Source organism: Ammospiza nelsoni, chromosome 12 (assembly GCF_027579445.1).
Source record: "Ammospiza nelsoni isolate bAmmNel1 chromosome 12, bAmmNel1.pri, whole genome shotgun sequence".
Lineage (NCBI taxonomy): Eukaryota > Metazoa > Chordata > Aves > Passeriformes > Passerellidae > Ammospiza > Ammospiza nelsoni.
This window is the reverse complement of record NC_080644.1, coordinates 10,646,213-10,659,256: the sequence shown is the minus strand read 5'-3', so window position 1 is coordinate 10,659,256 and position 13,044 is coordinate 10,646,213. Positions and strand designations below refer to the sequence as shown.

General features: G+C 40.2%; 1 long non-coding RNA gene across 1 annotated transcript; it reads left to right on the top strand.

The window, feature by feature from the left end:
- Positions 1–202: 202 nt before the first annotated feature.
- LOC132078714 (uncharacterized) lies at positions 203–3,327 on the top strand. Its single transcript, XR_009419293.1, has 3 exons — positions 203–563; positions 2,249–2,386; positions 2,873–3,327. It is a non-coding gene; the product is annotated as an uncharacterized LOC132078714 (long non-coding RNA).
- Positions 3,328–13,044: the final 9,717 nt, after the last annotated feature.

Sequence of the window (13,044 nt, the reverse complement as noted above, 5' to 3'; positions counted from 1 at the left end):
GCTACAATATAGTATTAGTGTAATATAGTATAGTTTTAATTAAGCAATTGTTCAGCATTCTGAATCATGGAGCCAGAGCACCTTATTCACTGCACTGGGGGCACCTGGCTATGATACACAGTGCACCACAGGCCTGGTGCTGCCTGGTATGTCTCATCATGGAGATATTTCTAAAAGATCTAACTTCTGTTTTTAGGCTTGATGCTAAATTAAGGAGGTTCAAAGATTTATGAGCATCCCAAAAATATATGTCTTCAGGGATGGTCCCTGATTGGGCTGAACAGAGTGGAGATGTGAATTTTGAGTGCGGTGTCCTGTGGGAAACAGATCAATAACCTCCTAAGGAAAATCCTACTTCAGAGTGGGGAAAAAGCACTTAAATTGGGATTTGCCTGTTGCCACCTCAGAATTAAGAAACTCAGAAACACATTACAGAAATCTGCAGGAGCAGACTGTTGGCTTTATCTGTGACCTCTCCAAAGCAGCAAAACTCAAGGTTGTGATATTAAAACAGCCTCATCCCATGACAGGGCTGGAAGTTTTTACTCCATCACATGAAGAAGGTGAGCCTCCTTCATTTTTATTTCCCTTTTATCACATCTCTCATTTTGCCCACAGCACTATAACTTCACCCTTGATCCTGTGATGGATGCAGGAGCTGCAGGGGGGAGGCAGAGGAGGGGGTGAACCCAGAGCCATCCCTGCAGGAACTCATCTCCTGTACAGGCAAATGCCATAAAATGGCAAATAATAAATGTAAAAATTAACTGCAGAGTCTGGGATGCAAAAGAGGATGCCCAAATATCCTCCTTTTTGTTTTTCTGGGATTCAGGAGGGAAGAGCAGAAATGGTGATAAGCAGCTGCCAGCTGGTTCCACTGGGGAGCTGTGTGGCCCCTCTGCTCCATTCTGTGCCCTTCTCCAGCCCAGAAACTTTCTCTTCCAGACCACAGGTTTATTTAATTTCAGTCTTACTGCTGGCAATGGTTTTGCAATGGGCTGTGGGTTAGGAAAAAGCAGAGAATTTTTCCTTAAGTGAGAAAAGGAGACGACATTGCATGGCAAAATGGAGCAAAAAATAGTTTGTTGGCTGATTTTTTTTCTCTGCCTTGCTTCTATGTGTCATGCCAGCAAAAGAAATTGCATTTTGGAGTGATTTAATAGCAAAATTACTTTTATTTTTAATTCTTTTCCCTGCCTCAGAGCAGAAAAATCACAAGATGGAGCTCTGGGGCTTTCCACTGCGGCTGGGCTTGACTCACCGTAAAAACCCGTTTGGAGACCTCAAAATTATGGGGTTTATTATTTTTTCCCTCAGTTTAATTTTTACATTCATTTCAAGATTGTAAATGTTATAGATGTTATAATTATAAAATGTAATTTATTGTTGCTGGTCGAAGTTATTTACTTTTCCATTTGAAACTCAGAACTTTTATTTTTATTTTTTGGTGATTGTTCCAGGGCAGCATTTTTCTCTCTTCTGGGAGGCTGCAGGGATGCTCTTAGCCCACAGCATTCTTCTCCCTGACACCCTGCCTGTGCTGGGGAGGTTTTCAAACCTGCCCAGCTCTAGGTGCAAATATTAAACACTGGCTTTCCTTCATGGGTAAGGGAATAAATGATGTTTTGAAGTGCTCCTCTTCCTTCATAATCAATGAAAAGTGAGCTGGTAAAATTTGATTCAGCACAGTGAATTAGGAGAACTGGGTTCTTTAATGAAAAGAAAAGCATTTTAGATGCTAAATTATATAGAACTTCTACAGAGACAAAAGAAATTATTATTTTGTGTGACGTGTTTTCTTCCTTCTTTTTTCTTCTTATTTTTCTCTCCATTTTCCTCTTTATTTTGCCTTCAAAAGGGTGAGCTCTCTTCTTCAATGTGCTTCTTTTCCAGGTGAACTGGTGCTAAGGATGGCAGATCTTTTCAGCTCTGCCTGCTGTAATGACAGGGACTGAGTGTTTAATTATGACTGTGTTGCACAGATAGGGTGATTTTTTTGACTTGCTGGAGTTTGGTTGTAATAGCTGTGCACATACATAGTTAAAAATGACCAAAAATTATTAAAAATATTTTATATATTCTACCTCACATTAAGAGAGGACAATGAGATTCTGGTAGCTGATAGTCTCCTGAAATATTGTTAATTACTTGAACAACACAAGTGAACATTTTATAAAATGTTTATGAAACTCTCTGGGGTTGGGGTGAGCCATATCAGTTACTGAAAATCTGCTCCCCTGCTTTGCAGAATGAACATTTTTATTAGAAATTTGAACCACTTGACAGAGATTTCCAGAGAAATGAACCTCTGGTGTGGAAAAGCTTCTGCTGCAAAGGGCCGGGAACTTCTGGAGGAGCAAAGAGAAATTCAGAAATCCAGCCCAAGGTAGAGCTGACCGCATCCTGAATAATTCATCAGGAGAATTCATCCCCTTCTGTTTGCAAACTGTCCGAGCAGGCTGCTGTTTGTGTGTGCTCCTCTATTCATTTTGTGCTGGGTTCTTTGTGGCTGATCCCTTTGCTGTGGATTTTGGGTTCACTGATTGTTCCTCAGGGCTGCAGCACCCGGTGCTGCTCTGGACAGGGCTGCTGCAGCATGGAATTTTGGATTCTAAATCCAGATCTCTCAAACTGGGCAATTTTAAAAATATTCATGCCAGGAGGCTCTTGTGTCAAAAGTCACCACAGCTGGTGGAAGGAAGGTGTGAGAGTTTCAGTTCCATTTGCTAACTCAAGGAAATAGTGGATTTATTTTTTTTTACTGGGCACTTAGCTGTGGGCATTATTTCTTTTTATAACTCCAATAGCTGTCTGAAAGGACTTGGAAACACACCAATTGCCTTTTTATTTCCCCTTTTCTTTTAAATGTTAGGAAAAGAACAGTTTGAAGGTCTGCCTATGCTTTGGGTCATTAATAGAGATAATTGTCAGCGGTGGACAAGGCTGCGGCTTCCTGAGTGGGGAGCGAAAGAAAAATGAGGTGTCACTTTGTTCAAACCTTCTCAGTTCCTCTGTAAAACATTTCTGCTTAAATAGAACTGCTGCTCTTACCCTTTCTTCTGCTTCTACTGCAGCCTGTGGAAAAAAAAATAAAAAAATTTGCGAAATGCTCTGAATGGAGCAGGGGCATCTTTGGTGTACCTGCCTCTGCACCACCTTCACCTTCACATTATCCCTGCACTTCTGGTTTTTATCAGCAGCTATTCCACTTTTACACACAGATCAGAGCCTCCTTCCCTCTCCCTGAATCCCTGCATGCCCAGGATGCCTCTGGCAGCTGCTGCATCCCTGATTCTCCTTTAGCTGCTGCCGAGCTTTCCCTGGGTGCAAGGCTCAAACAATAATTCCTCAGCGCTGGAAAAGCTGCAGAAACCCCAGCACCACTCAGCCCAGCCCTCAGGATGGGAATAACAGGCACTTCCCAAGTTCTTTTTAAAAAAAATAAAAAAAAAATAAAAAATGACAGCTGGGACAGGAATCTGATGGATGTCTTAATTTATTTATCTCTGGCATTTTGATCAAGTGCCCTCCCGATGGGGAGGGAGATGTTGGCAATTAAAGGCAACGAGTTAACTGTAATCCTTTCTTTTCCCCCCCCATCTTTGAAAAGAAAACGTGCCTTTAAAAGGAATCAGAGAGAAAAAGAACTTGGGAATTTTCAGTAGTACAGAAAACTGCTTTTGGAAAGGAAAATCTGTCGAAACAAGAGCAGCTCTTTTGTAAGTAGCTGTAAAGAAATAAGAAAATTAAGATATTCCCTCTTCTCTTTTTCTTTTACCAGTCCTCAAACAATTGGATTAGAAAAAAAGACTTTAGAATTATTAAAACCTAGGAAAAGAAATCCTGCTAAATGTAATAATTATAATGTAGAAATTTTAATCTGCTCTTGGGAAGTGTTATCTTTTCTTTGTACTTAAAAATTCAAAGTTCTCATTTATAGGGTTTCACAACATTCATTACAATATTTTGACAATTAATTTGTTACCCTTTCTCAAGAACAGTGTAATTAATTATATTCCTATTCAGAGGTCTTAGCAAAGCTTTAAGTTAACATTTCCTAAAAGACATTTAATTCTTATTAAAAAAGAAAATTATTGCTTTATAAACAAATATCAATTGTTTATTAAACACATTTATTTTGGATTTACAGCAATTCCACAGATATGATAGCCATTAAACATCAATGAAAAGACTTTCATTAATAAACTGATTTATTTACCGTGGCATAAGTGTCCTGCTCAATCTAAATTAAATATCTCTTCGGGCTCCTCAGCCTGTAATGTTACCAAAAGGCAGCTTCGTGTTTGAACGCTGCACAAAAAGCATTTCTAGTTCAGATTTGCAAGATGCAATCTCAAAAATAATCAATCTGTATAAAAAAGACTTTGGTTACTGCTAGATAACTAATTATACAGACACAGCCTTTATGCATGTCTCTATGAGATATTCTTTGTTATTCTCTTTCTTCTGAACTTTGATGCTATTTAAAAATAAATTTAATTACCCAGTGGTTATTTACACTGAGTTTATTTCTTCCATCTAGAATTCTTTTCAAATTTAAAACCTGAAGGTCATTATAATTTTACAGCAGTTTATTATTCATGGATATTGCAAAATTTCCAGAGAGAAAAAATTACTTTATTTTAAAATTGGAGTGCAAGAAAAGAATTGTAAGTCTGGCTGCACTGGGCATGATCCTGCTTTACATAATCACAGCAGTTTTGCTAGATAAAAACTGCAGGATTAGGCCAAAGATTTTTCTCCATTAGTAACATAAATTTAAGTACTATAATGTAAAAAAAAATTGTGTGTGATATACATAGATATCCTGTCATCTTTTAAAAAATTTCTTTTCTCTCAGGGTTTTCCCACTTGATTTTATGGGGCATATTGATAAATTCAAATGAGTAAAATTCCCCTGTGTACAGGTGTTGTCAGGGGCATGATTAATTCCTGGTTTAGCTTTTATTTATTTTTATTTACATGTTAATATATTTATGATATATATTTATCCAATTATACATGTGTTTATTTATTACATAAAATACATTTTTTACGGTTAATACATTTATTTACAGTTATATAGTTATACAGTTATAATAATACATTTATTTACAATTACTGTAGAATTGTATAAATTTTATTTATGTATAATATGTATTATAAATGTACAATATGTTATTGTATAAATTGTAGCTTCTATTTACTACATGACTGATTTTTAGAAGCTTTAAAATATTTTTCTCTATTGCAATAACCCAGTTAGATGCACAGATGACCTTAGAAAGACCAGCCAGGTTTTGCTGCACAGGTGTCCCCAGACAAGGTTGTTGAGGCCAGGATTTTGCTGCCACATTTAATTTCAGGTCTTTGAACTAAAAATGAGAAATTGGGGATTTTCCTGCCACAGAGACCCTGAATTTGGCTCCTGCAGGTACCAAGTCTGCTCCTCTCTGAGGGATGGGCAAGGTGAGATGTTCTCCCTCTAAAGCAGCAAAGCTGAGCTGGGCTGGGCTGGAGGAGCAGCACAGCTTAAACCTGAGTTTAAATATGAGCAGTTTTGTGCTCTTAAGGCTTTTTGTTTCTTGAGGCTGCACATGAGCATTTATTTCTGGTCCATTCCCCCACATCTCTGGAAAAAGCAGGATGCTGGTGTGGGGCAGCAGGGGGTGGAGGGGAGGGGATGCTTTCTCTCGGGCAGGCTGCCAGGGTTGGACAGAAATGCACCAAAATGGGAATGGAGGGGGAGAGAAGGGGGCTGGGGTCCCCCTCTGCCCCTCACCTTTACACAGGGCTCAGCAAAACCAGTGACAACTTTGCCCCAGAGCAAAAAGTGGGGCTGTGCTCCTGATTTAATTATTTCCCCCTTTCCTCTGGAAGTTTATGTGTTTGAGCATCAATTCCAGGTGAATTTGGAGCATTGTGCCGCAATTCCAGGTGATTTTGGAGCTCTTTGGAGCAGGATTTGTAGCAGTGCTGTTCATGGGATTTCCTGGGGGCAAAGATGTGACACCCTGGCACCTGTTGCTGTTGTGATCTCTGCCAGACCTGCCCTGCAGCCCCAGGTGAAATGTCTTCTCCTGCTCCAGCCACTGATGGGTCTCTTCTTTTTATTCTTCTCAAGAATAAAAGACCTTGTTAAACTGTATTTAATATTGAGGGGGAGATGAGGATTAAAGTGAGAATGAGTTTGGTGTAAAGCGCCTCCTTCCTTCTCCAAAGGTGCTCAAGAGGCATCACACACAGAGCTCCCTGCTCTCAATTAACACTGAATTTTAAGTCAAATAATCAAATAACAAATGAGGAATTGACCAAAATGTGAATTGTCTCAGGGTAAATTGCTGTGGGTGGTATAAATGTGTGTGGAGGCAAAGGCAGAGATTTTAATTTGCCTGGAAAAGTTGGAATTAGCCAGAAATCCCTTCCTTGCTGCAATGTTGTGGCTCTGCAGTGTGGTTCTGTTATTGACAGGGATTTTGTGCTGACCCCACATCTGACAGCTCTTTTTGTGGGATATTAAAATTTCTGTCCCATACATTTCCTGATCTTCTGTATTACTGCTTTTAAATCCCTTTTCCTTTAATTGGCTCAGGAGAAAGGGCTCATTGCTTTGCCTTTAACTTTTCTTTTTTTTCCCATAAACTATTTAGGAAAAAAATTGCAGAGTATGTAAACTAAAGATCATTAGAGGTTGTGGGGGTTTTTTTGTTACCTTTTTTTTTTTTTTTTAATACTATTCAGCAAAATATTGTTTTCTCCCAGGCTCTGGGTCTCTATTTAGATGATTTTTAGCTCTGTTTTTTTTTTTTATTTTTTATTATTTATATATTTATTCATTAGAAAGGCCCACAGTCAAGGAGAAGGGGAACACGGGGTTATTAATCTTTCCTGTCATCCACTCACAGATGTGAAGTTCACACCACAGCAAATGTGAAGTCAGCAGTACCCACAAGGTGGAAACTTCAAGCAAAGCAGGCAGCAAGGAATGGGGGTGGGAGAAGGAGAACAGGAAGGGAAAGAGAGGGAACAGGAGAAAAAAAAGAGGATGAGGGAGTGATGAATGACAAAAGGGAGGGGAGAAAGATGGATGAACAAGGGAAATGGAAAGAGAAATGAGATGGATGGCAAAGGCTAAAGAGGAAAGGCAGATAAGGGAGAAGAAAGTCTGAGGAGAGAGGAGGGGAGAAATGAGAGAGACTGAGACAGAATATTCCAGATGGGGTGTTCACATAGCTGGGCCTGTGTGGGTGCTTGGATATCCTGGAGATGTAAAGGGTAATCACTCTCCCAGCATGTATATGCCATTGATATGTTAATATCATTTTCTTTTTCATCTGAAAGCAATGAAGTTTTCAAACCTTCTGATTAACTGGGTCTGGCTGGTCCTGTGCATGGCCATGTATTCACAAACACACGTCATATATAAATATTTATACCCTATATACAATATCCCCTAAGACAGCAGCCAGCATTAGAAGTCCTGTTAGTATTGATATGACATTGGGCGGACGTGTCTGTGCTGATATAACCTGCTGCAATATCAATCCTAATACAGTTTTTTTTGGAGAAAACAAAATGTAGACAGGCATTAATAGGAACATTGGGTATGTGCTATTAAAAACAAGCCCATGATAATGAAATGTGTGGGGTCTGAGATCCCATTTAGCTACTGGTCGTATAATATGGACAGTCCTCTTTGCAATTTTATAGTTTATCATAAAAGGTGTTTGAAAATATGTAATTTCCCTGTTATGTTGTGAGACAGCTCTTAATATATGCTTATATATTCACACAGCCTCCAAATCACTTGTTAGTTCATTGGTTTAGTTAACTTACAGTCAGATAGAGAAATAACTCTTTGAAAAAGGGACCATTTTGGGCAGTGACAGGATCACCCAGCTGCGGTCCCACGTAGCAAAGCCATCCTGGTCGTTCCTCCCCTGGCTGTGCCAGAAATTCTGCAAGTTCATCAGCAGTTCTACACCTCAGTTGCACGATTTAGTGGGGATGGCTCCAGAGCCAGGGATGGAGAATGAGTTTGGTGCAAAGCTCCTTCTTCCTCCTCCAAAGGTGCTCAAGAGGCACCACACACAGAGCCCTCTGCTCTCAATTAAGACTGAATTTAAAGCCAAATAATCAACTTACAAATGAGACAAATGTAAATTGTGATGGGAAACATCTCTCTGGGGCTGGGGACAAGGTGAAGAGGGGCAGGCTGAAAAGCCTCAGCTTCTCTGTGCAAATCAGCAAAAGCAGCCAGGGAGTTCTGCTTGCTTTTCCCTCTGACAAGATTTCAGAGCTCTTGCTTGTGCCAGCCAGAGTTTATATCTGACTGCTGAAGTGAAAATCTAACTCTAAAGGTACTTCTGTTTGTAGGGAAGGGAAAACAATTTTGTACAGTTTACAGAAATCTTACTGTCTGCCACTGGAATATGTCTATGAAACATTGCTGAAAGGGTAATTTTATTTTTATTTAATTAAACAGGCCCCATCCTTCACTCAGTTACTCAGAGAATAACTCGTATTTATGTGCTGCATTTTGGCTGATTTATCTGATAGCCTGCTAGAGTCACTGTTTTTTGGCATCCAGGAGGTTTCTGCAGGCTTCTGTGAGATGTTGTGGATCTGTTACAGGCTTTGGTGCAGTGAGGGTCAGTAGCTCCAGGACTTACTTGGATCTGCTTTCTTCTTGTATCAGTTCATAATCATAATACCCAAGATTTCCATGCTTGGCTAAATGAAGGAAATAGCTGTGTAATCTATCCCATATGTCAATATTTACTGTGCAAGGTGACTGAGTTTTGCTGTTGCTCAGCTCATCCTGACAGTCAGAGCCCTGAAATTGGATTTTTCCTTTGCTTTATGCCCAAAGAGCAAGGATAGAAGTTGTGCCTAAGGGAGAGACCCTATGTTCATGTCTGTTAAAAATCTCCTGCATTATATTAATATTACTCATTAGGAAATGAGGAATATCAGCTTTCTGCTACCAGGGTTCTCACAAAATGGGAATTTGTTGCTCTTATTTAAAGGTCCCCACTCAGAGCAGATGTACTGAATAACGCTGGTTATGAATGGGGCAGAAATAAGCCAGGGGATTTGGGGCAAATCAGTGGAATTAATTTGACTTCAGTTATTTTGGTTTCATTTACAGAAGCTGGGAAGTTGGTCCTTTTTCCTTGAATACTGAATTTCTACAAATTAATTCCAAAACCTCCAGAACACAGCACACTTCATCTGCAGCTCTCTCTAGCCTAATTCTCAAATTCCTGATGGAATGCCACTTGCTTGTGAATTTCTGGCTTTAGTCTTCTGTATATATATGTGACAAAATTGGTTTTCCTTTTTCTAAGCAGGGAAAAAGTAGAAATGAAACAAACTTCCCCTCCCTTCTGCAAAGGTCCAAGATAGAAAAGGATAAAAAAAAAAAAAAGAAATAAATTTAAAATATAAAATATAGCTGTACTTTTTCCCCTCTTTGGAAGGACCTCCCACTGACTATATCATTATCTGTCTCATGTAGGATATTGGATTCAGGATCTATAGCAGTGAGCCACGTTGGTATTGAATCTCATTTGATTTAATAAACTTCCCTTGTCACTGCTCAGCCTTTCCAGCCTTTTCCAGGCATTACGAGCTCCCCCAGAGTTTTGGCTGCAGAGGGAGACACAAGGCATTTTTATATGGCAATCTGAGGATCTTCCTCATCACTTGGAAATGCAGATTTTTGGTTTGCAAAAACCTCCCCTTTCCCTCCCTTCACTCATATCCAGCTCTGACCACTCCATGTGTAGGCTCTTGACTTACCTTACTTATTTTTCTTATTCTCCATACTTGGACCAATTTACAGCAGGCTGTTCATAATGAAATATTTATATTGAGCAGAGTGGAGATATGGAATTATTTTACATTTTTCCAGCGTATGAAGTATAGTTTTGGAGATAATCTGAAGATTTTTGGGGGGAGGGAGGAGAACAGGGAGTAATATTCCATTTCAAATGAAAAGGAGCATCAAAAGAGTTGTCAATGGATTTTTCAATATATTACAAAAAGGGGGATATATTGAGTAAAATTTCAAAGCTTGCAAAATTAACTACATAGCAAAATCCATAGTTCAGGAAGAGAAAGCTTTTGGAACCTGCCTTTAATTTTCAAATGGGAGTTCTTAGGCTGGATGTGATGAGGTTTGGCACGTCTCTTGGCATGTGTATGGATAGGCAAGCTCTGTGTCTATGGGCTGTAATTTCCCCAGAAGAATTTAAGTAAACCTTTCTCAAGCCAATAGGAGTTAAGTGTGTAGTAAGAAACTGCTCTGTGTCTGCATTAAACTTGGAAAAAATGAAAGGCAGCTCTAATGTGTCAGGCAGGGCTGGCTTCAGGAACAAGCAGAGGCAGGATTTTGTCTTGAGGACTGGAAAAGGCTGAAGCTTGAGTGCAGGCAAGCAAACTGGCAATTCCTTTTAGCTTGTTTTAAACATATTCTGTCAGTAGGTCTGAAAGAGATTAAATTGCTATGAAAATAGGGTGCCCAGATCTAGAGGGTTCTAGCTACAGGAAAAAACCCCTGTATTAAAGAATTCAGAGCCTTATTAGGCTCCAGAGAATCCACAAGAGCCAGACAATAGGAATATACTCACAATACCTAATTAGAACCTGTTGTAATGGGGAGAATCCAAAGATTTGATGTGAATCTGTAGGCTGTGATAACTGGTTGAAATAATTGTCTCTGAATGCACAGTGGGGTTGGAAGCCCAAGTCCTGTCCATCCTCACAGGATATCTATACCAAGTGCACTCCTAAAATTTATCTCTGTTTCTTACATGTTGCTAACTCAGAACTAGCAGTGAAAATCCCAGTGATTTATAACATAGGAAATGTTTTTTTTGATCACTGAATACTTGGAGTGACTCTTGGAGAAGAGAGTCAAATCCCAGCCCTATGGGATGCCGTGCTGGCATTTGGGATGCCTTGTCCATCAATCCTTTTGCCTTCATAAATGTGTGTTTGTCAATCTCAGAAGCTGCTGCACCTCCTAAAGCATCACCCAAGATCCAGGCAATGGGAAAGGTGAGAACTGTTGCTTTGAATTGTAAAATCTCTGTATCCATAATGCATGAAAGGACCTGTGTCACAGCACAGGGTTTTAGTCCTCCTGCAGCTCTGAAAATTGGACAACTTCATAGTCTTTTATGAAAATGAAATGTACCTTTGCTGCCTTTTGAGTAGTAAACTATGAATTTGAAAGCGACAAACATTAGCAAGCTGCCTTTATTGCTAACAAAACTGGGCAGGAAAGAAAAGGACTCTGCAGAGCCTTTGACAGAATGTTTAATAACTTGTGATCACTGTTTCCCAGAGGTGATGTGTGTAATATGTATCTTCCCTCTTTCACTTCATCCCAACACTTCTGCTGGAGACTGCTGTAGCTCTGCAGGCCTAAACTTCTTCCCCAGTCAAAGGCTGGATAATTTGGGCAACCACAGCCAAAGCAAAGCTGGGACCCCTTCTGCTTCCTTTAAAAAATGGCACCAAGCTAAAATTGCTTTACCTTGGTGCAACACGGTGAAAATGGACCCCAGCCATGCAAAACCAGTGAGGGGTGAAACCTCTGCAGCTCTGGGGCAGCTGGGAATGAAGCTGTGACAACCATTTTGCAGATGGATGGAGACTAATCACACAAAATACAAGAAATGGACTCCATCCCAGGTGGATTCTGCTAGAAGAAAATAAATTTCATTGTGAGTCCCTTCCTGTTCTGGAATCATAAAATTTTGGATGGCTTTGGTACCTTGGCATAGAAATATTCACGAATTTGTACAGAAGAATTGATCAATAGATAAAATTTCAAGAAGAAACATTCCGAACCTTGATTAGAAATCACTATTTTGGGCTTGGCAGCTGGAGCACACTTTTTGTGGATGTGAAGGAAGAACAGAGGGTGGGGAAGGCAGGTGTGCCCCGCAGGAGACATGGAGCCAGGGAGGTGTTCAAGGATGCACTTCAAGAGCTGGGTGCTAACCGAGGAGCAGGATGTGTTCAGGAAGATTTTATGAGTAATCAGGAGCACCTATGACTGAAAACACCAGGCTGAATGCTGAGTCCACATGGAAGTATGAGAAATGATTCCACAGCTTCCAGCCTGGGAGGGAGGATCTCATCTGCTCCTTTGCATCTGTTTTTGTAGAAAGAGGAGCAGAAAGACCCGCCCAGATTGGTTCCATTTCAGCTGAGCAATGCTTGGGTGAAAGTTTTCACATTCATCAGTTTCACCATGCTTGGGTGAAAGCTGGGCAAGGGAGAGGTTCAGACCCTCAGGAACCACCTCTTGTGTCAAGCCAAAGCACTGGAGAGCCAAGCAGAAAGCCCAGCCATGTTATGGAGAAGTGATGGAGAAGATTTCCTCCTTCCATCCATCTATCAGAATAGAACACAAATGCAATTGAATCAGGTGTTAAAAGAGGGTGCTGGTTATTACCTTGCTAAAGTCAAAGTGCTCAGGCTCTTCTGAAAAACTTGGAGGGAACTTTTTGGGATGCCCCGTCCTTGGAAGTGCTCAAGGCCATGCTGGACAGGGCTTTGAGCAACCTGTTCTAGTTCAGGGTGTCCCTGTCCATGCCAGGGGTGTTGGAACCAGAGGATCTTTAAAGTTTTTCTGATCCAAACTATTCTGTAGTTCCACTCTATGACTTTTTTTCCCCAGGGAGCAGCCCCAAAACTTCTCCTAAGTTAAGGGTGATGAATCTCCAATCACCACAGAAGTTCATTGGCAGCACAGTTTGGAGCTAGTTATAAAATGCAAACAGCTTTCCCACCATGAAATATTTCATATTTTAAAAATTAAGAGAGTGTTATTTACTCTCTTCCCCTGCCCACCCCCCCATGACTGGTGTTGCTTATGTGCTGTTGGCAGATGGGATGTGGATCATTTTAATTAGATTTTATTGGACTGTTATACGGCCCATAATTGTGATCATTACTCATTTTCACTGTGCTTCAGACAGATCCTCTATTTAGACATGATGATATTTTGATGAGACAAGTCCCATG